General features: G+C 27.9%; 2 long non-coding RNA genes across 12 annotated transcripts; one reads left to right on the forward strand and one right to left on the reverse strand.

The window, feature by feature from the left end:
• Positions 1-128: 128 nt before the first annotated feature.
• On the reverse strand, positions 129-12,317 carry LOC126847880 (uncharacterized). Of its 3 annotated transcripts, none has more exons than XR_007687156.1 (4): positions 12,198-12,317; positions 3,267-3,368; positions 3,073-3,187; positions 129-730 (listed from the first exon to the last, which is right to left on the reverse strand). It is a non-coding gene; the product is annotated as an uncharacterized LOC126847880 (long non-coding RNA). The 3 variants fall into 3 exon arrangements; XR_007687157.1 differs by lacking the exon at positions 129-730 and adding an exon at positions 781-2,957; XR_007687155.1 differs by lacking the exon at positions 129-730 and having other exon boundaries at positions 781-3,187.
• On the forward strand, positions 10,085-23,302 carry LOC126847879 (uncharacterized). Of its 9 annotated transcripts, none has more exons than XR_007687149.1 (12): positions 10,085-10,230; positions 18,863-18,947; positions 19,007-19,090; positions 19,166-19,234; positions 19,295-19,440; positions 20,267-20,351; positions 20,410-20,490; positions 20,643-20,829; positions 21,982-22,254; positions 22,345-22,483; positions 22,799-22,989; positions 23,084-23,302. It is a non-coding gene; the product is annotated as an uncharacterized LOC126847879 (long non-coding RNA). The 9 variants fall into 9 exon arrangements; XR_007687150.1 differs by having other exon boundaries at positions 19,295-19,405; positions 20,410-20,569; XR_007687148.1 differs by having other exon boundaries at positions 19,295-19,405; positions 20,410-20,537.
• Positions 23,303-25,320: the final 2,018 nt, after the last annotated feature.

Here is a 25,320-nt window from a genome sequence, read left to right on the forward strand (position 1 = left end):
CCAGACGTGGTAGGAAGTTACTCTGTATCAACCCTATAATTCCTAGAGACTATTTATGTATTTTTATAATCACCTGAAAATCAAAAGGGTTGTCGTACCTTAAAATCAAGTAACTAAACTCTCAAATTGCAACGTACAATGTTATTTATTATACAAATTTAACGACGAGTAAGAACTAAGTTATCGATTAAAATATTAAAATGAATAAAAAGCAGTATGTATATAAAGGTTTTACACTTGTTACCTGGGTCCGTGTTAATTCGGATATAAAATAGGCGGAGTGACACACACAAAAAATATAAAAAAAGAGCCGAACAATTATTAGGTAATTACTTGTTAGTAAATAGGTGTTGTATGGTATATATTAAAAAAAAAAAATTACATTTCAAAGTTGGCTTATTTCTACGTTTTATTATTAGTGTGGCACAAATAATGTGATGGTGCATTTAACAAGTTTTTTTTGAGAAAAAATAGTTTTATTAGTTTCATATTATAATACAAAAAATGCAATTAATTTATCCTAATGGCCATGGAAAAAAGTTGCCAAAAACCATAACCATATACAATGTATTCTTAAGTTAAGGATGCATGTGCTTTGGGGTTAAACATGTTTAAAATTAAATTAAATTAAATATTTACAGTTAAATTAAATTATAAAGCTACCTATAATAATTGGACTCAGGATTTTCCGCGATAGAGAAAATTATATTGTAAAATCATAACTCATAATCTGTAATATGATACAAAAAAATGTACATTTTAATATCTTGCTGATGGCTAACTTGCGCTTTATATTATAATGTGCTTTGTGTAATTAATAGCTTTATATTAAATATATTTACAATTAAAACTAAAAAATATAAAAACAAATAGGTAAATAAAAAAACATACTTTGAGTTAATTAATATAAATTGGAATGGAATAATCACATAATTTTTGCTTTTGCTCTTTTAGAGCGAAGCATTTAATTATTATATTATAACGTTTTGAAAAAAAAGTAATGTTTTAAGCTACGAAATAGTACGTTTAGGCAAAAACCAATTATCTCAATCGATTTGTCGCCAGTTTTACTCTAAGAATCGATGTCTTACTCAATTTTGTCAAAACTGGAGATTACACGTTCAGAATGGAAACATCTCATTAATAAGGAACGGGGCTTTTAAAAATCACAGCAAAGTACGAAAAACGAAGAAAACGGTCAACGCAACGGATTTACGTCGGTCACGGAAACGACGTTTCGGAATTTTAATCACTTTAGCCGACTGATTTATTAGAAAAGAAACGATTGTAATGATATTATATTATTCAAATGTACAATTCTTGATTCGTTATGTTCCATAGTCCCAATGCTCAAATGACTCCTATTATGAACATTAATTTTGATATATAAATGTTTTTTTTTAAAATTTTAGACGTACTCGTGTGTAGTATGACTTACCAGGTTAGCAGACAGTGAAAATTAATTTTGCAAATCTATGGCCACTCGAATATTGTTATCAGAGTTAGGATTATACCGTCGTTTTTCTTATATACCAGCCGGTATGTTTTGACCAGAAACCGGGTGTGTATACAGAGTGAATAAAAAAATCAATTGAAACGGAACTCTAGAAAAATGTGTAATTTTTCCGAAATATAAGACGGAAAAATTACACATTTTTAATTGTCTATGCTTTATGTTGGCTACCATATATTACGGTCACCTTAAATGGTCAATTTGGTCACCCAAATATGGTACCAGTTGAAACCAATGGAATTAGTCTATTAATTGCCAAGGTAAGTCTAATCAAGTATTTTATTATCTGTTACCATAAACCGTTCAACATTTATTGTTAGAAGCCATCAGAACAACGAGATTTCCCAAGAGTCCCTGTGTGAATTTAATTGTTTTCTTGTGTGGCGCTTATGAGTGGGAAAAAGGCTGAGTGGTTTAAATTTTTCACCATGAATAACGATTAATTAAATATTTATTAAGTATAAAATAAAAAATAGAAAAAAGGTCTCTGTTACTATTTAAAAAAGCGTATGTAATAGTTATAAGTTGAATTCATTTAAATATGAAGTACAAAATAGTGTATCATTTTTAAAATTTTACAAACAGTTGTGGGTAGAGCTTAAATTTATACTTGTAATTGTAATTTACTACGAATCGTCGAAAAAAAATTGTTTATGTTAAAGGGCTAGAAGAATATCTCAAACACTAATGTAACTAGTTAGACTGGAAAATTTACATTTACACTAACATTGACTTATCTTATTGTTATTACAACTATAATAATTATATTTTCTAGAGTTCGGTTTCAATTGATTTTTTCATTCAATCTGTATACACACCCGGTTTCTGGTCAAAACATACCGGCTGGTATATAAGAAAAACGACGGTATAATCCTAATTCTGATAACAATATTCGAGTGGCCATAGATTTGCAAAATTAATTTTCACTGTCTGCTAACCTGGTAAGTCATACTACACACGAGTACGTCTAAAATTTAAAAAAAAACATTTATATATCAAAATTAATGTTCATAATAGGAGTCATTTGAGCATTGGGACTATGGAACATAACGAATCAAGAATTGTACATTTGAATAATATAATATCATTACAATCGTTTCTTTTCTAATAAATCAGTCGGCTAAAGTGATTAAAATTCCGAAACGTCGTTTCCGTGACCGACGTAAATCCGTTGCGTTGACCGTTTTCTTCGTTTTTTGTACTTTGCTGTGATTTTTAAAAGCCCCGTTCCTTATTAATGAGATGTTTCCATTCTGAACGTGTAATCTCCAGTTTTGTCAAAATTGAGTAAGACATCGATTCTTAGAGTAAAACTGGCGACTAAACACGATTATTATTTTCTACGTATTAATCAAATAAAAAATAGGTGTTTCGATTTAAAAAAAAATTAAGTTTTTTTTTTACAAAAAAAATGATGCTTCTTATAAATAAAATGTTCATTATTCTGAAATTTATAACCGTTAAGTTTAGCAAAAATAGTTATATATTTTCCAAAGAAAAGTGTCTTTATGTCTAACGAATAATTTTGTAAAGATTTGTTGTAAATACTTATTACGTACATCGTTTTCGTAAACCATATTTGATATTGCCAAGTTGTTTAATTTTGTAACTTCTAGTTTTCAATTGATATCTAGTTTAGTTCATCTGCTGTAATTTCATTGATCTTAATAATACCTAAATAAAAAACATAATATTTATGATTAATAATATTTGTATGCGTTGATTTGTAAAAATAGTTATAATTGAAAATTACTTTTATAGCGTTTTCCACTCTTCTGAACTATTGCATCCAGGTGACAAATTAACCGGGATAATCGTAGTGAAATAAAAAAATGCAATACAGTATGCCCCAATTCTGTAGGTTAAACAAAATAATATTCATTAGGAAAACATTATAAATAACTAAATAATAATAATAAATATAATAATTAAAATTAATTTTATGTTTAACAACTCTGTGGCTTGGTGCAAGAAGGGCCAATGTCAAAATTTGTTAATATGATTTAATAATGATTTGTTAATTTGTTTTGATAATTCAGCTGTAGTCTAAATTATACCTGCTGTAATATTACTCAAAATTCTTATCTTTTATTATCCACCTCCCGTCATCAGTCATTCTCACTTTCAAATGAATATAACTTTTGAACGGATGAATAAAAATACAAATTTTTTTTACCAATTCTTTTTTCAAAATTATTTTGAACAAAATGGCTATCTTGAAAAAAAATAAAAATATGTAATAAAAAATTTTAAAAAACTATTAAAAAAAGTAAAACAGGTAAGTGCAATAAAAACCACGGTGCTTATAGCGCAAATGAGTATAAATTATTAAAAAAAAAAAATCTCAAAAATATTCACTAGAACAAAAGTTATTTCATTTGTCAAATCTTTGTGGGTCACCCCGTATACTATAAACGAATTAACGCAGGTAGACGGACAGCGATGTGCTGTTTTTATTAACACTAACACATAACGTTTAACGTTAATTTAAAATATATATGCGTTTCATTCCATTGGAATATCATCCTGTATACTATAAACGAATTAACGCAGGTAGACGGACGTATATTATATCTGTACGACGTTATTCTTTATCTATGATTATTATTATATTTTGTTTGGTACTTGTTATTATTATTATATCAGGCTTTCAGTAAAAAAAAATGTAATTTTTTAATTTAAACTGCCCCTACTTGCCCCCCCCCTACGGACGCCCTTATCTGAGAGGTGGTAATTAGTTTTTGTGGAAATTCTCCTCATCTATACATTTTTAGTCAAATATGATTAAGTTAAAACTGTTTGTGTAATGATATTTTATTGAATACGTGTACAATATACACTATACGAATAATACTATGAATAATAAAATAATAGTAATATATTGAACTACGTTATATTTAATTAACGTGTTCAGAAAGCTGGAAGTGTCTTAATCGAACTATGATACTTTTTTGGAAAACTACAAACTTAAAAATAGTGCTTTTCAAAATACCTACATTTATTTCTTAGTGAGAAATTTGTTGAAAAATAAATAAATGTAGCACTAATTTTAAGCTTCAAATATTTTAGAATCCCAAGGCTCCCTCCCCTAATCTCCGCTAATAAACTGTCAAAACGTTTTTTAATGTATCTAAAAATAAAGTTAAAAATAAGTATAAACCTATATGTACATGCGCTTAATTTTATTCATTGAATTTGCACAAGATAGTATTTACCTTTATACATAATAAATAAATATATACTTTAATTGTATTATAATAAACTATATTTTAAGCCTTCATAGATAATTAACTTATAGCTAATAATAACGATTTTCAATTGATATTTGCAAATTTTTCTTAATTATGTTCAACATATAAATGATTTAATATTGGTTGTTTATACAAGATTACATTAGATAATATTATGCATTCAATTTTATAGCGTAAAAACTTAACTACGCAGAATGCGTTTAATCGTTCTATTGTCGGCGTTGTGGGAAAATATCTAATATGTAACCGAAAACAAATGATATTAAAGAGATACTATCACATTTGATTTTTAGAAAAAAAAACAGTAAAACGCAATCTGCGTGGATATATTTTGGTACAAATAATGTAGTTATTAACGAACGTTGTTGATGGTCTGATAAAATAACTGATTGTACAAATAAATTTAGTCTGGACAAAAAATTACCTACGAGTACATCAAACTTTTTAATAATTAGGCTGTAAAACGTCCTTTTAACTCCGAATCCGAAATCCTATTATTTGTACATCTTTTAATGCATTTTCAGATTCGTCAGTCGTTCAATTATTGCTCTGTTGACTGTTTGTCTGTAGACATTTTTTAAAAAGTTTATTCAGGTGTTAGAGGTCTACGGCGTTTATACAATTAAAGCATTATACGCTTTTATTGGGTATCACAAACGAGGCATACACATTACGGTCGATTGCAGTCGCGTCTTAATTGTATAAGGGTGTATCAAATATTGAATTAGTATAAGTTCAATTATACGCCTTTGCCTAATAATCAAAGAGCAGTAAAAAAATGCATTTACCATGTAAACATTAGGGCGGAATTGGTAATGAGATTCAAGCTTGTTACGGGGAAAAAAGTATTAAAGGGGATAAATAACGACAAATTGTCAGATCAAATAAAAAATAATATATTTATAAAAAATAAAACAGTGCGAGTGACGAGTGTTTCATACTTTTATAAAAATAAATACCAATTTTTTATTTTCTATACAATTTTTTTTTTGTATTATAGACCATAAATATTTCATACCTAATTAAAAATAAATACAAATACAATAACTTTTATTATTAAATTTCATTTTAAAAATCCAAAACAGCTTTGTTTAAAATTAGAATATTTACTATGAATTTGTGTTACATCACTGTCGATTCCATGTGGTATGCAAAACGAAAAACCATAACAAATTAACCAACTATATAAAATATTTAGCACATAAAAGAAAGATGTAAGCTTTGATATAATATAATATTAACAGTGAAAACTAATTACCAATCTAATGCATTTGATTTGGATATTGCGATTTAAGAGAGTTGTACAAACAGAACTACTGATGAACAGCTCTAATAATTAATAGAAGGTGCAGAGTTAGACTTTAAACAATGTTTAAGAGAAATATATTTAGTTATTATTGAAACCACGAATACCTTAGGTAATATTGATCTTTTTTTGTATCATAACTTTAATAAATACTATAAAAAAGTTTAATTAAAAAAATTAAGAAAAGGTGAAATCGTAAAAAATTCATCCAAAAGCACTTACGATTTTTTTTAAATTTCATGTAGAGGAAACCAAAATAAGCATATAAAAGCTAACTATAGTTTACTAAATACTAAATGCTATTAGAAATATCATTTGAAAAATTCAATAAAAGTTGAAAAAACGTGATTTAATGGTGAATTATAAATTTAAAACAACTTCCGTAGCGCAGAGTAAACGTTCTTAACTGGCTTTAACTGTTTGTATTTTTTTATCTAAGGTATTTATTGAGCTGTACTACTGGAAGTTCATTGAAATGTTTTTTTATTAAATTGTAAAACACATTCGGCATAAAAAAAAAATCGATCAATATTTTGGAGTACAGCTCGGTCATAGTTGGTTTGCTTATATAAAAGTAGTAAAATTGTAACTTTTTAGTTAATATACTTAACCTGACAACTTTCCAAGAACTTACAGCAGTTTAAAGTTAAATTTGGAACATTTAAAATTGTTTTTATAATTTTCAAAAGGGAGTAGTAACCTTGTAACCTTGTAGTTATTTATTTGTTATGAATATATCTATATATATATATATACAATTACATATTTTAAACACGTAGCGGTCTTAACTTATAGGCCCTAATAATAGTACAAAAAAGGAAGTTCCCACAAAAACGGTATATTAGTATTCTAACATCCGAGTTCGGTCTCTCCTGAAATAGCCATTCCGGGTTCACACTGAAAGAAAATTCGTATTCGCGTAGATGGCTGTCAAACGCCGAATATAGAAACCGCCTGGAGTGCACAAGCGGAAATCACTTCTCAAAGTACATTTATATACATTGACAGTATAGCTGTGGTCGATAGGGATAAAACCAAGTTGTATCAACAATTTTAAGTCACCGTGTAGAGCTAATAGTCATACAGTAGGTAATACGAAAATGAAATACTTTTATAAGAAGAAAATATGTCATTTCCACTGATATTCAGTAATAGCTTTTCCATTGTTGACAATTGAAATTGAAATAAACTGTCATCGTAGTAAAATGTTAGCACAGTAGGGGAAATAAGCAATTACGCTATATTGATTGAAGTATGAAAAAGTTTAAACGAAATAAAATCGCCTACCACAATATGTAATACAGAACGACGTAAGACTCATTTTCTAGGAAAATGTTTTTCCCCTAAACTTTGAGGTAAGTATTTTACAATATATTTCAATACGAAAAAAAGTTTTGCATTTATCGCTTATAATAAAAGAAGTATGGACTTCATTTTTTTCAAATGAGAACATGTGTTTTTAGTTCCAAAAATATGTAGGTTTGAATTTTGAATTTTCATCAATCTGTTCGTTTGCTATGACATTACAAAGATTTGAATTTAAGATCAATATTTCAATATTCGTTTGGTTTCTACAACAGTAGTACAATAGTTTTCCATTAAATAAAAATATTGACCCCCGTCGATAACACTTGTCACCGTCACTGTGCTTGAATATGTAGATAAGGTCCACTTGTCTATCATTATTACAAAACGTTTCATTATGTCTAGTTATTGGGTTCTCACATACAAAACAATGCGAACATAAATATGAATTTAGCAAACCGAAAACATATGATAATTGTAAGAGGAAATGTAATATATTTGCAAAGCATATAGCAAATTAACAGATTGACGAAAATTATAAAATTCAAACGCTAACATTGTTTGTCTACATATTAATGGAATTAAAAACATGTGATCCATACACGCATTACGTTTAATGGATGAAGATAACTAACCTAACCTAACATACAAACATAGGAAAAACATTATTATTAAAACATTCATATTTTCTGAGACAATTATTGCCTTACATCAAATGGATACACTCTGTATATGTGTTATGGTAAGTTGTATATAGTACTGTCAAATTAAGATCAGTAACACAAATTTAATATAATATGTAACATAAACTGCAACTAAATAAAAGACTTTTACAAAAAAAAACACTGATTTGTTTATTTCTTGCTTCTTGCGTGAAACACAAAAGTATTTTTTTCATGGGAAGTCTATAAGGTTCTATATGATGGTGGTGATCCATTTTGTGTAATTCCGGCGATACTGTTTATCGCATGCAAGCGTTATCACCAGGGTCGTTTGACGATATTAAATTATGTTATGTATGATTAAATATCAATATCCTTCATGAAATTAATTAAATCACGATTTAACAACATGTTATACCGGTAATACTATGTACTGCATATTAATGAACGGGCGTTCGTGAATTGTCACCTTCCATATTAAATTTAAAAACTAAGCCTCCGAAATGTTAAAACAGTTATAGGAAACTAATTTATTAGCTGTACCCGGTAGTAGAAAAAAATTCAAATATGTGTAATAAGTTGTAATAGAATGTGTTATAAATTATGTTGAGTTGATATTATTTTAAAACGTTGACAGTCTTTTGATCCAGTCCTATCGTCTGAGGTTGCGTTAAATATTAGCCCTTTGAGTGTTTTTTGTTTAATGTGTAATAGAAGAAAAGCACGGGGAAGCGGCGGTGAGTGGATATTTTAAATAAGTATGAAAACGTCTCTTAATCGGGGTGTGCATGTGTGTTTGTTTACTACAAGGGCTCAACTTCCTGCCTCTAGACTTACTATTACACAGTGTTATAATATAGTATACAGTACATACCTTGTCGTGGAGTTACTCGAAGCTCTATGACCTTGTCGATATTCCTTGAGTATGTGATCTTGATATGTCGAAGTGAACGTTGTTTTAACGCGAATGTTTTCATTCATAAAATATTTCAGACACTGGTGTTTTAACGTTATCTTACGACCATCTGTTTCTCGTTAAAGTGTAATTCAGTACACGGTCTACCAATGGTTTTATAATAATCAATGCGCTTGTCAGAAATAACAACGTCTACTGAGTTATTATAAGCCGACTACATTCCTTGCTGATCAAAAATAGTCACATGGGTGTAATAGGATTGTTCGACCGCTAGAATTAATGACCTTTAACGACACTTTTAAGAGGTATAGGTATAGGTATATGTATGAACGAAACAACAACAGTGTTTTTATTGCTTAATAATGACACGTGTGTGATAAGAAACTCGTACGGTTTTAAGTAATTGAATTGTAATGAGTATAGTATTTTCATATATCGCTACGGACTCGGCGTATGTATGTGTAAGGATAATAAGGAAGGATTATGTTATTGGTGGCCGCGGCGGACTGATAACAGCTACCCGACTTTGGCGTCCACACAATAAGGAAAGTAGGCCGCGGCGGACTGATAACAGCTAGACTTTGGCGTCCACACAATAAGAGAGGAAGGTTGTATGAGAGATGTGAGAGAGCAACTGCGCTTCGCTGCGCTGTAGGCTGGCTTAAATAGTGCGTTTTTGTGTTGGTTAAGTTCGTGTCGAGTCGTGTGTCCGACCCCTTCTTTAATGAACTTATTGTTATGAAAATGTTACACCTGTAATGAGTATGTACGCTATCTATTAGAGTATTTAAAGTTTATTGAAATTATTCAAAGAGGTTCTATATCACACTACGCGCGTTGTATATTGAATAATAATAACATGATAGTTATATAAAAATGTCACATATAGTATGAATTTGAATATATAATATGTTATTACAAAATTATAGTTTAATAAATATAGTTAAAACTTAAACATATGATTTATGTTACTACAAATGTTTTGTGTAAACACCACGCGTAGACTACCAAAGGGATGTGGACGACACGAAAACGAGAATCAGAACGGGTGAACCCTTTTTGAAATTTAACACCACCACGACCCTTCCCTTACTAGCTGCAGTCTCCCAGGGCAGTACCCGACAGTCTGTTATTAAATGTTAACCGAGCCGCACGCACACTCCGGTTAGGCAGTCTGTTAGCCGCGTAAATTTCGAAATTATGTCTACTTTATAATTTGGTCGACAACGAGCAAACTTTGAACCATCAGTTATCAGCGGTCCTGTTAAAAGTAAACGGTAAGTAAATCTCACATCGTTTTATATTTTTTATGTGCTAGTGTTGTATAGTTTTTTCTGGACCAATTACGGTGATGAGACAACGTCTGTCTATAATAATTTGTTTCCATGGTTACTTATATCGTAATAATAATATAATGAAAATATTTTCAAATATTTGTTAACTGTTGATTCATAAACATTAGTGACCTAGAAATTTACAACGGTCAAAGTTTATGATCTTCTCTGTTTTTGGGTTTTCCTTAATATAAAAAAACTTTGACTACAGATTTTTTTTTAAAAAAACCGTACATGCTCTAGATCTATCTTCAGTCTAATATTCAGACCTTCAGTCCTAAAACTTAGAAACAAAGGAAAACATTTCTACCCCTTTTTTAAAATAAAAGTTTTATGATATAAGGTATAATAATATTTTTTTTTAATAATACCACGTATAAAAGATAAAGATATAGCGACATAATCAGAATAAACAAAAATATTTAAAAAAAAAAACTATGCAGTCACAATCAACAGATTTAATTTTATAAAAATGATTGTGTTTGTTTAAAATGTATAATAATGTAATTTTTCAAATGGTTTTTTAAATATTTTTTCTATTTTTGTGACTGGACTCACGTTTACCCTGCGTTACTACTCTATACAAGTGTTACACCGCTGCTACTCTGGCTCTCCTGGACCCAGTTTTTCAAATTTACCTCAAATTCCCAAATATACTTCTAGAATATTTATTTAACATAGTAAAAACAAATTCCTTTTTTATTTATAATATACCGATAATATATACCGAGATTTGAACCACGGTTAGTGCGTAGAAACACTGCACAGTGGTCTAAAATCAAAAAACGGTGGCCAAAAATAAAAAAATAAAAATGGAAGATGTAATTTTTTTTTTAGGTTGTTACAATACTACTTAAGTTCTCTGAAAATTAAAATTAGAATTTAAAATATTGATTTGAAATTTTACTTACGAGTTGTTGAAGTTGGAAGAATCGAAAATAATTTGGTTGCTAATTCACGATTTTTATTATAATATATAATTATTTAAATTTTTTGGTAGTTAATTATTTTTTTAGGACAATTACATCATACTCAATCGTGATTTAAATGATTTTTTTCATCTAGAATGCATTTTACCCGGTGCATATTACAATTAGTGTAAAAACTCTTATTATAAAATCAAAAGATAACAACATTTTGCAGACAATATGTTATCGAATTAAAAAAAAATAATAGGAAAAAAGTTAAAATTATTTTGAAAAAGTAAAAAAAAGGTGATTTAAATCTTTAAATATTAGGTTTATAAAAAAAAGCTATGACATTGTTTCCAAAATCTTGTTATCCCCTCATTTTCGTTATAGGTATTTTGGTTTTAAATCGACAAGCAGCGATGGAACGCAATATGTGTAGGTATGTTTTAACGCTGGCAAATAAGATGTAATCGACGCGTCATAATGGGTACAATTTAAAATTATTAAACATAAATGTTGTCTTCTATTCTACTATACTGTTGTCTACTGTTGTACTAAAACATAAATAAAAAAATTCTCAAAAAGAAACATCACAAATTTGCAAATATTTTAAGAGTAAACTCTAGTATAGGGAAAGAATAACCCGGTATATACTATGGTAAAGAGGAGCGAAAACTTTGTTTATTAAATAGCAAAATATATGCAACAAATGACAAACATCTATTTTGTAGCCATTTTAAATATACCATCTAGTTTTAAAAAGAAAAAATATTAAGTTTTTCTAGTTATACAACTTTAATTTTTTAAACGGATTTAAATTTTGTTTCATGTAGCTTACTATTTTCTCTGTTCGAGCTAAAATGCTGATTTTTGATGAAAAGTTATTAATAAGTAAAAACTTAAATGCTTTAATGACATTTTAAAAACAAAAATAAAAAATAGAAAATTTGCCGGTTTTTGTTCCATTTAATTTTAAGGTATTTAAAATAAAAGTCTTACTTGAAGTCGTGACTGATGTCGTATTCTTTTCTGTCTGGTATAACCATCGGGTGATATCGGATAGCTAACTGATGGCAGAAAATTTTATCCACTCTTGTTAAAGTTCCAACATTGACTACAACGCCTTTATCGGAAAATTTGAATATATGTACCGCCTCTGGGGTAGAGTAAGCGCGTAGAGCTATTTTTATCTGCGCGCATTACTCTACCGCACTCCACCTCCCATCGTACCCTTTAACGTTTAGTAGCTTAAAAAGTAATTATCAAAATCTAGTTATCGACCAGTCAACATTTTCATCAAACTAATCTTAGTAAAATGGCTATCTTGAACTAAAAAAAAAAATAAAAACATTATTTAAAAAAGTAAAATAGTTAAGTGCAATAAAAAACGTGTTGCTTGTAGCGCAATTGAGTATAAATTGATAAAAAAAAAAAAATAAAAAAATAATATTTTTTTCGTAACGTACTTATATTTGCAACAATTTTTTTAATGCTTTTAATCTGAAAATTCTATTTGTTATCATTAAATGTTTTAATATAATAAAAACATATTTAAAAAACCAGTGCAGTGGGGTCGGGGCATAGTGGGGACGGGGAGGTCACAGGTTTACAGGAATTTTTAATTTTGAAAGTGATAAAATCACTTCCGAAAAACTCCTTTGATGCAAATCGGTAGTTAGATTTTCAAGCCAGTACAGTCCAAACCAAGCACAGTATAAACCAGCAAAGTTAGAAAGTATTAAATTGAGTGCATCTACTGTTTTTTTTGCAAAAACATAGTTGACCAAATAACACATATACTTGTTTGTCTTGTTATTTTACTATATGTCAATAAAAATAATAATACTCGGAACGACAGCGGATTGACACTCCAGATCAATGTTAAATCAATAACTGATTGTCGAATTACCGAATACCGACTACGTACAAATGTCATCACCCCCGACCTCTCTCTCATACACCATGGCCGGCTCGGTCCGATAAGGGGTTTTTCGTTCCCACCTGTACCGTGTACATGAGACGATGAACAGTTGATAACGCGACCAGGCTAATCGCTATAAACGTTTTCAAATAAATGTTCACTTAAAAATTACAAAATAAAAAACCGATTATCAATAAACAATATTATTTTAGTTTTGATTTTTGCAAAAAAAACTCTAATATTTTTGTATTAAACTTTTATCGATTATCACTTTACAAATGTCATAATACCTGAAAAAAAAATTGAATTTGTGTAAAATAAAAGTCAAAAGTGGTACTTGAGTACAAAACTTAGTAGTATCATTCTACATAGGTCAACATAAAATTGTTTTAATTATTTGATACATTTTTTTTTAAGATTTTAGGTCTGTTTGTTAAAATATACGCAATCTGCGAAAACACAGTTTTCAGGCAATTAAAAAAAAACTGTAGTGCCGAATTTTTTTTTCCGTTTTATTAGTAATGAATACATATGAGTTCTAACTACTGGCAAATTTTCAACCCAAAGGTTTTAAAATTACGGCTAAAAACCCCGAAAAACAAAAAAACTTGTACCCCCCCTAGGGAGGTGGGAAATGGGTATAGTTTAAATTTGATACAACTGACGTATGCGGGCATACCAAATAATTATTTCTTATACATCTCAACTCGATCCGACTCTTTTTCTCGAAATCATAGCCAGTAAAAGTTCTAACTTAAAAACTCGTACGTTTTTTTTTTGTTTTTTTCAAATTTCGTCTGTAAAGAATTAAACTTTTTCAACTTTTACCCCCCCCCCCCCAAAGTACAAACTAGATAAAATTTGTGATTTATAGAGTTGCTATTCGAAGGAATTGGTCAAGTATTAAAAAAGTTACAGTGTATACAGCGAAAAAAAAGCCCACATCAGAGTAAAACCAATACCTTCTCGCTTTGCATCGAAGTTAAAAATTAAAGGTTACAATAATATTTATGGAAGACTATAGATAGGTTATTTTTATACAAAGTAGAAGACTATAATAAGTTCTACGTTTTAATAAGGAAATTAATTATTTTTTTTTTTTTTTTAAATCTTTTGTTGCATCAAATTTATTTTTTGCTTTACTAAAATCAAAACCTAGTTTTACGCCATAAGAAATAATCATTGGAAAAAAAACAATTATATATTTAATGTTGATTAATATAATGTATCACACCAAATCTAACTTAATTTATTATTAAATTACAAACGTATTTGTTTAATACAAATTCACAACGTTTTATGAGCGTATTACTTAATATTTTTATGTTTTTATTAAATTTCGACCATGTTGATTAATTTACCGGTTAATTTATATGAGCTTCATGGTATTATTTTTAATTTAAATAATTTTGTCTATGAGTAAAAGCCATTTTAGTTAATATAATAGTACATTTTTTGTCCATCGCACAGGCTGAACCAGTAATCCGATAAGTAATCTGAAAACAGATTTGAATTTGTCATGAAGTTTACTTGAGATCGGTCAGCGTACTTTTTTGATATCTTATTCCTACTACGCATAAAACACGTTTGAACATTTTATAAAATTTTAAATTTTAAAATCAAATTTGGAAAGGGTTAAAACTAAAAATTGAAAAAAGTGCTCTGACCGATCTCAAGTAAACTTCATGACAAGTGAATTAGTAAATTCATATCTGTTTTTTGATTGCTTATCGGATCAATGGTTCACCCTGTGCGTTGGACAAAAAATTATGTGTTTTGGCTGAAAAAAACGGTCGGTATCCAGGGGCCTTAAGCTGCGTGACGTTTTGGAGTTGCAGTAGGAGGAGAGGGATGTGGGTAACTTTCGGAGGGTAATGCATAGCAGCAATGCATCCCACCTGTTGCCCAGCGTTATTGATTTATTGCGGAGAAACGCACCCTACTGGTTTGACTTCCATTTATGGCCTTGCAGTTCTGGTAATATAATAATTGCATAATGATTTATACAGGGTGGCCCACAATTATTTGACAAATGAAAAAACTTTTGTTCTAGTGAATATTTTTAAGATTTTTTTTTTAAAAATAATTTATACTCATTTGCGATATAAGCACCACGGGTTTCATTGCGCTTACCTGTTTTACTTTTTAAAATTGTTTTATTACATTTTCAATTTTTTTTCAAATTGAATTCATTTTATTCAAAATAATTTTTAAAAAAGAATGGGTGAAAATCTCAAAAATATTCACCAGAACAAAAGTTATTTCATTTGTCTAATCATTGTGGACCACCTTGTATATGAATAGTTACAAAACTCAAATATGCAATTAAATATTTTAATAAATAACTAATTTAGTAAAGTTTAAAACACGAATTACGCTACTAATTTGTATTTAAAACACTGTTGTTTTATTTGTTAGTATTTACTGTGGTTTGATTTAGTATAACATTACTCCTTAAAGTATAGTTCTAGAAGTATCGCCCCAATTTGTTAAGTAGATTTTTATACAAGAAACTATGTTTAACATTTTTTTCTGTAATGTTGATTTAGAAATTGAGTTAAGTATACTTGATTTAAATATTTTATCTTTATTTATAAATAATTAAACTTAACTGCTCTTGAAGATTTTTTTTTCTTTGATGCGGAGCTGAAAAGTTGTATTTACAATGATGTGTTTTTATTTATTTATTTTTTTTGTGTCTACCGGTCTTCTAAGCCACTTATCCGATTTTTTCGTATAGCAACTCTAAAGATTAGAAGTCGTAGCTGTTTGATAAATTTAAGAAGTGTATCCCTTTCCCTTTAAAATGTAGAAAAAAAAATTGTTCGACCTAAAATTCGTATCCACCATTTTACTAAAATGTATTTTTAAGTAAATAATTGTCATTAGGTACAATGCTTTTAACAATATTTTGTATTTTTGTCTGTAAACACTGGACTTACCTTACTTACTCACTACTACTAATACTAATTACTACTACTACTCACTTACGTGCTATACTTTCTTACTATGCTGGTTTATACTTGGTTTGGAGTTTGGACTGTTCTGTTTGTACAAACTACCTATCCTTAGATTCGCATCGAAGCGTTCATTTGAAAGTTATCTTATAACTTTTAATTATAATAATTCCTATATAGACATATGACCTCTCCATCCTAATCATAGATAACAATACTTTTTTTTTTTATAGATAAATCTATTTTATTATAAGTAATATAAAGTACGAACCAGTATTAACTAGTAAAAATTATCTACATGCAATAATTCTTAAAATCCATGTTTGATAATTTTTTTTTTTTAAACAACTGTGTAGTGAAATGTGAATACTGTAGGCAATGGTTTAAACATATACAGTTAAGTGTTACGTATATTATACTAAGTCTATGTTTCTCTTTATATTACTAAGCCTATACAAAAGAAAAGCGACCAATTTTATGCGGTATTTCCTCTTCATAGTTATTATCCGCCCGTTTATAAACTATGGCGGGGTACCTCTGTTGACAGCGAGAATCCCGCAAATCGATCGTCATTCATGTGCACCGCTTATATCACGTTAAATCCGTTATCCGTCTTTATTTATAAGTTATGACCCTTTGTAAAATTTTCAAGGGGATTGATAATAACGACTTTCTATTTTATTATTCATTACGAACTCCGTACAATGTAATTTATTTCGCCAAGTTATTTCCTGATAGTGTTCTACGGCAATTATCTTTCAATTTTTTACCCCATTAAATAAAAAAAACAAAACAACCTTTACCACAAAATATGTTTATGTTATGCAAAATTACACATTTTGCATAACATAATGCCTTTTTCTATAATAACCTCATGCCGTAAAAGCTTTTACTTTGACAATGTTGTTATCCAACGATAAAGAAATTATATTTTATGAAAGGTTGTTAATTTTTCAATATTATGCAAATTGAATTTTCATTCTTACTCCGTCGAGTGTATTTATGAACCTTAATTGAAGTCGAAAGTGTTAAATTCATTTTATAATATACCCATTTTGGTTTTTAAGAGGACGAGTCGCTAAGATGGTTAGCGTCAGTGTACACTGTTTGCCGGGCGAGAAACCGTCTGATAAAAAAAGGCCACCCTTCTCTTATTCCCCGTCTCTGGCGACAGACTGACGCGGCGACCCTTCCCGGATAGCGATTTTTTTAGAAAGGTGTAAAGGTGTGTACACTTAGGCAAACTTTTAGCAATTTCTAAATTTGATTGCGGACGAAGCTAAATCGCATTATGCCTACTTTTTTTTTACAGCCTACCAACCGATTTTATTAAATTGAATTGAACGATGAAATACCACTTGATTTCTATTTGGCATTGAGTATATAAGATAATTATATACTCTTTATCCGGTATATTACGATAAATCTTTAAAAAAAATGGTTTGGTCAATTCTACGTTGAGTATACTATAAGTTTTTACATTCAGGGGGGTTAAAATGTTATGAGTTTATACATAATTAGTTTAATTAATAGATGGTGTGTGCAAAGTATTCCGCATTGATACATTTTCCTAAAAACGTTTAATATCTTATAAAATAATGTAATTTAATTCAAAATAGTCTCTCAGCTCTGCATCGAAACTAAAATGTGATATTTGTGGTTGACACCGGCTAACACATTTTCATGTTAACAAAAATTGTTAAAATTAATTAATGTGGCAGATAAATTATCTGTTATATTTTGAAACTATCCTATTTTTTTGTATACTTCAAATAACAATTTTATTACCCATAAGGATTTGACCTTTCTGATATATATCTTCTGAAAATTATTATTTAAAAATAAATCCTTTTCAGAATCAACATTTGTTCTTCAGCGGTGTATAAGACTTTACTCTAATGATCATAATAGGGTATACCCTACAATTGTCAAAGTTAATCTCATACTATAATAATAGATGAAGTCCTAGTGTTCTATTTCTCACTTTGTTTAACGCACATATATATTGTTTAACAAATCTTTTGGACTTTATTTTAAAAAACAATGTATTTGTTTCCGTAAAACTCTTGGAATGTTTATCAAACCCGGTTTTGACTTAATTAAAAATGATAATATTATATAAGCTAAGCACTTAGTTAAAAAATCGATACACATTTTATTTGTATTCACATCATCAATGTGACTTAGAAAATAATAAATATTATGTTATTATTTAACAAACAGCTAAGCAACTATGGTTATTATAGTTAAAAAAAAAAGTTAAGTATTTCAAAAACCCTAAACTACAAAAAATAATTAACTTTATTGTTTACGCGTATTTTAGTAGCAATGCTATCATTGTCAGGGCTTACAACAGATTTGGTCTGAACTTTTAAATATTTGGTTATTTTAATTCTTATCCATCATGTTATAAGAGGTTAGTGAAGTGTGGTGAAACCACCATTATATTTATATACCATTCGGTTCAGAAGAATGAATAAAATTTAAAGACAATTTGACGACAGTCAGTTTTGGTTCAAACAATGCTTTTTTTGGACTGTGATTGGTTTAGAATATGCAGATTTACACTGTACTAATTTTTTGAATAGATTTTTATTTTAAGTTATTACTAAAACGTTTAGTTAAAACAGCGATAGATATTTTGTTTATACGCGAAGCTATTAAACGTCCAAAGATGATATTTACAAATTATAATGTAAAAGTTCGAATTTATCATATTTTAACAAGTTTAATGACAAAAACCTTATAACTGTAAATAATACGTTATTATTTTTTTGTTTTTGCAGGAACCTCATTTACAGCCGTCAATTCCTGGGGGTCCTGCTGAAATACAACATTTCTCATTATTGGATTAAGACAGTTGTGGTTATAGTTAGTATAAACGAAATTACTGATAATTTTAAAATAATAATTGTTTTACCTTACCTTAGGAAACTTGAATAATGGCAACCGATTCTTACAATTTTCACTGACTGGCAACATATCTTCTGTTTTTAATTTAATAATCGTTCGTGGTAAGTATAGCCATAAATAATGATGATTAAAATAATTATTAATTTTTGTATTTTTTTAACGAACATAATTTACAGCGACCAATTTTTGTGACATGCGCTGAGTGGCTACAAGTCATCTTTTTTTAATTAGAATAGTCGTGTTTGGTGAGTATATACATAATAATTGGTTATTGTAAAATTTTAACTTTTTTTTTCTTCCCCCAGGAAGTATTTATTTATAGCAACCAATCTTATAGCTGCTCATTTCAACTATTGTAGTTATCAAATGGAGTATTTGCTGTCAATTCATAATCTGGAATAATTAAGAAATTACAAGTATTTCAAAGAATTCAATATTCTTTATGATTAAGGTTATAATATATCAACCTAACAAGATGTGGATTAAGTGGAAATTATAATTTGTTTATATACTTGTAATAAAATATTTGTTCATAAATTCCAAGACTTTTGAATATATTCTCCTAAATATATTAAAAAAAAAAATTAGAAAAGGCAGAGTAAAAAAGGAGGAGAGTAACTACTCCAAAATTAATTTACTCAAAATTGTTTGTTGCGCCTTGGTTCCAAAAGAAAAGTCTATTTAATTAAATTGTATTTTTCATGGTCTCTTCGGTTTATTTAAAATCTATTCTAGGAGAGTTACTAATTTAAGGGAATGAAAATCCCTTTTACTGTTTTCTGCGGTAGGTAAATAGGGTTCCAGAAAAAAATGTTACCTAAAAACCATATCATAAAAATTGATCGGTTTTTAAAATAAACTGTGTACAATATCTAAAAGTTAACATTTAAACCTTAAAAAACTACCTAAGTGTACCTCAGGAAACTCTGTCTTATTTTAAATACGTTTTTATTCATCTTTTATTTAGAATGTACCAATGGGTTAAAATACTTTTTAGAAGTATCTTTTTACAAGACAATATATTGTAACTGTTACGCTCTAAAAATACCCTAGAAAAACTTTTACAACAAATATTTCATAGAAAAAGTTACTAGTTAAAAATACATTTTTTTAATTTAAAGCCCTCTACAGACAAAAGTTTTATTCGTGACGTGATATGCAAAAAGCATATCCAAAGTTTATGAATGTTTGTTTATCAATAATATTAGAATACATTTAACGTGCTTTTAAGTAATCTAAATTTTAGTTCTTGTCACTAATATTCCGTCTCTTTTTAGATTATACCGCACTATCAACACTAAACAATTAAAGAATAACATAAAAATAAGTTACAGTGGTTACAGACAAAAAAATCATTATAAAGTATGGTTTAATGTTATAAATTATATTAATAACTAACTAACTTAGAAAATGATTAAAGGTTATACATTATAATGCGAAATAAATTGGATACTCAACGTTTCTGGGCTCATAGAAGTTATTTAAGTACACACTTATGTTGGTCTGTTATTAAATAATACTATCTATAATATAATCGTTTTACTTTTGGTGTGTACATGCATATAATAAATATACATATAGTATATTTAATCTATGGTACATGTAAATATGCACTCCACAATGCAATATTTTAATTTGGTTTGTTGTTTGTAGGACACTGGATTAAAAGTGGACGCCTTGCAAAGAGCTAGTGGCCGTCTTTGTTAAATCAACCGATTTATGGAGCGCTTTCCATGCAGCTTATAACAATTAAAAAACTGGGAAAGCTACCTATCCCTAAGAAAAGATGCTTGGAATTGGGAATACCACTCAAAAAATTCTTCGATGCGAATTTTAGATGGTAATATTATTAAATATCAATATAAATTACAATATAGACATTAGGTATATGTGTTTATGGTGATAGGTTGTATGTATTTTCGGAAGACATCAATTTTCTCGAAAAATAATTAAAATTGTACGATTACTTAGCCGTCTACAGTTATAATAAAATAAAAATTGTTTGATGTTTGATAGAGTCCCACCAACCTAATCTAAAAAACAAAACTATAAAATTGACTCGAAAAAAAACGAAATTTGGAATATTATGGCTGAATTGGAACAATGAATGTTTTGAGAATGAAAAAAGTGAAATAAGATAGTTAAAGTTTCCAAGTAAATAAACACACCCCTGGACCTCATATCCTCGAAATTGGGCTTATTGAATTATCGGATGAATGAAAAACTAAACGTTTTAGAATCTGACCTTTGAGTAATTAAGCAGAGGATAACTAAAAACAACTTAAAAAAATAACAATTTTTTTTACAAAATTTCAATAATGAAAATGACACTATTTGCCAAATCACCCTTATAACTAATATATAAGCAGTTAGTGATACGTAGTTATAATATTATCTAATAGACTGGGCCAAAAAAAATGGTGCAATCGGTACAGTAGTAAACAAAGAAGATATTAGACTTTTTTCATTTTTTTTTTTGTACTATTATAGTTATTAGGCGGGACAAATTTAATGTATTTTTCAAAATTTTAACACCATCCCTTATGCGTTAAAACCATATCAACTTTGGATTTTTAAATGGTAACCCCCAATTTTTTTTTGATGATCGTGTTTATTTTTTTTAAATTTAATTTTAGGCATAAAAACTAGGTAAATCGATTGAGTAGTTAACGAGCTACACAGTTTTAAAATTAAAGGGAGTGTAAAAAATAAATTAAATATCTTGGAGACACTAACATATTAAGGTGACACTTGACTGCTCTCTGTTATTATTTATTGACAATTAACTTTGACAATAGCTATAGTAGCGTTTAAAAATCATAACCGTAACCAAACACTATTTACTTTAGGTAAATAATTCACCGATAGTAAATAATAATGATAACCGCTATATCGACTGACAAATATACCACCACTACACACTTTTACATTTATTTTATAAAATAGTAGGTATGTTTAATTTGTTATCAATACCTTGTGTATATTTTTCCAGCATTTAGCAATTATATGTTTTGGTTAATTTGACACATTTTGTTTATTCATGCGATTTGTACGTCTTAATTTCATAGTATATTATAATAATATAGTATCATAACTTACTAGATCTATGAACTTGTCAACATTTATTGTGTTTTAAATAATAACATTGATATTAAATATCCATAATCAATGTGAATACCAAGATGGAGTTTTGCTCAAGTGACAAGTCTATAAAACCTATAACCTTACTTATAAAATGTATGCACATCAAATATCAAAATTAAAGGTACTTATAATAATAATATGTTATTTAAAATAAATAGAGTAATTTCAATTATGCTTGATGATATTTTAATTAAAACTTTTATTTTTACAGTATTATGTCTTTGTTCTGAGAAACTTATAAATGTGTAGTTTTGTGTTTTAACATATTGGTATCTGAATTCAAAGAAAAAATATAAAATTTTTTATGAAAAAATTGAATCTTCAATCATCATTTACTGAATCAATAATAGGTAAGATAATGTATTTATTAATATAGGTGTATTGTATAAGTACATTTTTTTATTATAAAAATATAATTAATCGTTTTTTATTATTCATGAACTTATTAAATGTTTTTACATAATAAGTTTTTTTGGATTACTTATGTTTATCATACTTAATATGTTTTATTAAAATGCGTTACTTAAAAATTAACGTTTAACTTAAAAATTATCATACTTGTATAATTATAAAAAATATGTGTAAATACTGATATTTGTTGCTTAACCATATAATTATTTCAGTATCTAAGAAACTTATTTAATTTTTTTAATTCTATATTTCAGTATGTTCAATATTAATATGGACTATTCCAACTTAAATTGATATTTGTTATTGTCTACAACTACACTACTACTAACGTCAAATTTGGTGTATTATATTATTGTAGTCAATCAGTCTAAACCAATTCCATCAATACATTGTCGAATGTTGTGGTATTCAATTTTCAGTTAATTTATAGGTGTTTTATTTTAAGGTAAAATATATAAGATCATCAGTTTGCAATAATTTAGTTAATTTCTATGAATTCATCACTAACAATTTATTATTATTATTATTTTTTTTTTTAGTTACTGTGGCACACTATTGCAGATAACGGTTTTCCATTAAGTCAGTAAGAAGAATAAGATGGATTCACAAGTTCAAATCAAATATTAGACAACTATATATAGTTATTCAGCTAAAAATGTAATTCAATAAAATAATTTAAAAGTACTTTATCATTTTGAAAGTGACATAAAGTTTTTAAACTCTAAGTATTTCAACACACATATACTTAACAATCTATAATTATTATACATTATTTATTAATTATTAATGATGAATTCTTTATTTAATATTAATTTAATCTAAAATACTGCTGAGAATGTTAATATTTCTAAAATATGTTATTGTCTTAATCCAAATCTTGAAATTATTTTCATGATGGCATAGTTTTGGCATTAGCTATTACAGAATTTATTGACAACTTTCTAGTGGTTTACGATTAAGTTTTTATAATTAATAAAGTAAATAAAATTATAAAACACAAAATAGAAAAAAAAATGTTAACTATTGGATTAAGTGTAAAAAAGTAAATTGAATGAATATACTTATAAATATTTTTTAACTTAAATATGTAAATGAAGATGGATTTCTTCTAGTGGGAAATAACCAAACAAACTTTACCGCCCTAGGTAACTTCCTATAAATACATCACTATATACAGCAATATGTTGTACCTCTATTATTTACAAGTTAATTATAGATATGTTAATTTTATTTAGTCTTAGTTTTTTAATATGACTTAGCAAATAAAAATGTTTATTCGTATCTTATAAGCGTATTATTTATCTTGTTACTTGTTTTTTATTTTACTATTACCATAATAAATATAACATAATATAGTATTTAAATGTTTGTTAGTAATATAATTATTGAATTTTAAGCTTATGACTGTTAAAAAAGCCGTAAAAAAACAAAAAAAAATTGTACTTTGTCATTGTCACTCTAAATTTTTGCTTATACCTCATACAACGAAAAAAACAACCATTTATTAAATAAGAAACATACTTTTACTGTTCATATGGACACATTAAAATAAGTAAGAATAGTCAATACTATGAAATATATACAGTATAGGCTTAAGGTAGTAATATAATAAAGAGTTAATAAATAAGCTTTTAATAATTAAAAATACTGAACTAGAAATAGTTAAAATTGACGCGTTACAACATTAAATTAAAATATGAAAATTTATTTTAGTGCACAAGTATTGGATGAACGTATTTCTTATGGAATCCTTTGTTATCTAAACATTTTAAGAAACACACTAGATGCCTTATAAAGATGTTGTTTGACATCTTAAGTACCTATCATAACCAGTTCAGACAAATGCTAAAATAGTTTCTGTACATATTAAGTTTAGTTTTTGTTTATTTCTGAATATATTCTGTACATATTATCTATTAACTGTATGTAATACAACATTATACTAAAAAAACAAAAAATTGAATGTTATTTATTAAAGTTTTTTTAAAAATATTTTCACTAACAGAATTAATAATTTGACTAGTTAAGACACCAGTACAAGTAACACTTATTAAGACCAAGACGCTAAATATTTAAAGTAAAAACCAAGATGCTAAATAACCATAATAATTGGAAAATTAGAATAATGAACTTTTTTATTAGTTTTCAAGTAGTCGTATTTTTATAATAATTTGTTCTGTGTTGATATTAATCTACACTAGTAACGAATCGTTTTGGTAGAACCACGGTATATACTCTATATAAGACCGTGATTAGACCACGGTAACCTATGGTTGAAATTGAAAAAAAAACTATTTACTAGGGCTCATTATATTGTTTGTTAACAGCAGCTAATGCCTAATATTCAATACGTACAGGTACACCGCACCGCTAGGAACACTACAGAAAAAACAGATAAGAAGACATTACCCATATAATATTGTTATAGATTTATTATTAGTTCGTTTTCATTGTGACCGACGACCGTCAACTATTAACTTTAATCTACAACCGTATCGTTAATCAATCTTATTTTGTGAAACGTGAGATCCGGCGATAAACGATTTTTTTCTTTAGCTGTAAAACTTATAAAAGCATCTCATATAAGCTAATATTATAATATTGTAGTACTAAGCTATAACTTTAAAAGTACTTGTCTGATTTAGCTAGTTTTTACGCCTAAAATTAAATTTAAAATAAATAAACACGATCATCAAAAAAAAATTTGGGGGTTACCATTTAAAAATCTAAAGTTGATATGGTTTTAACGCATAAGGGATGGTGTTAAAATTTTGAA

The sequence above is a fragment of the Adelges cooleyi genome, unplaced genomic scaffold (assembly GCF_023614345.1).
Source record: "Adelges cooleyi isolate 19-005CV unplaced genomic scaffold, UGA_ACOO_1.1 ACOO_flye_CR_arks_rails_tigmint_CR_PRNA_127, whole genome shotgun sequence".
In the NCBI taxonomy this organism is placed as follows: domain Eukaryota; kingdom Metazoa; phylum Arthropoda; class Insecta; order Hemiptera; family Adelgidae; genus Adelges; species Adelges cooleyi.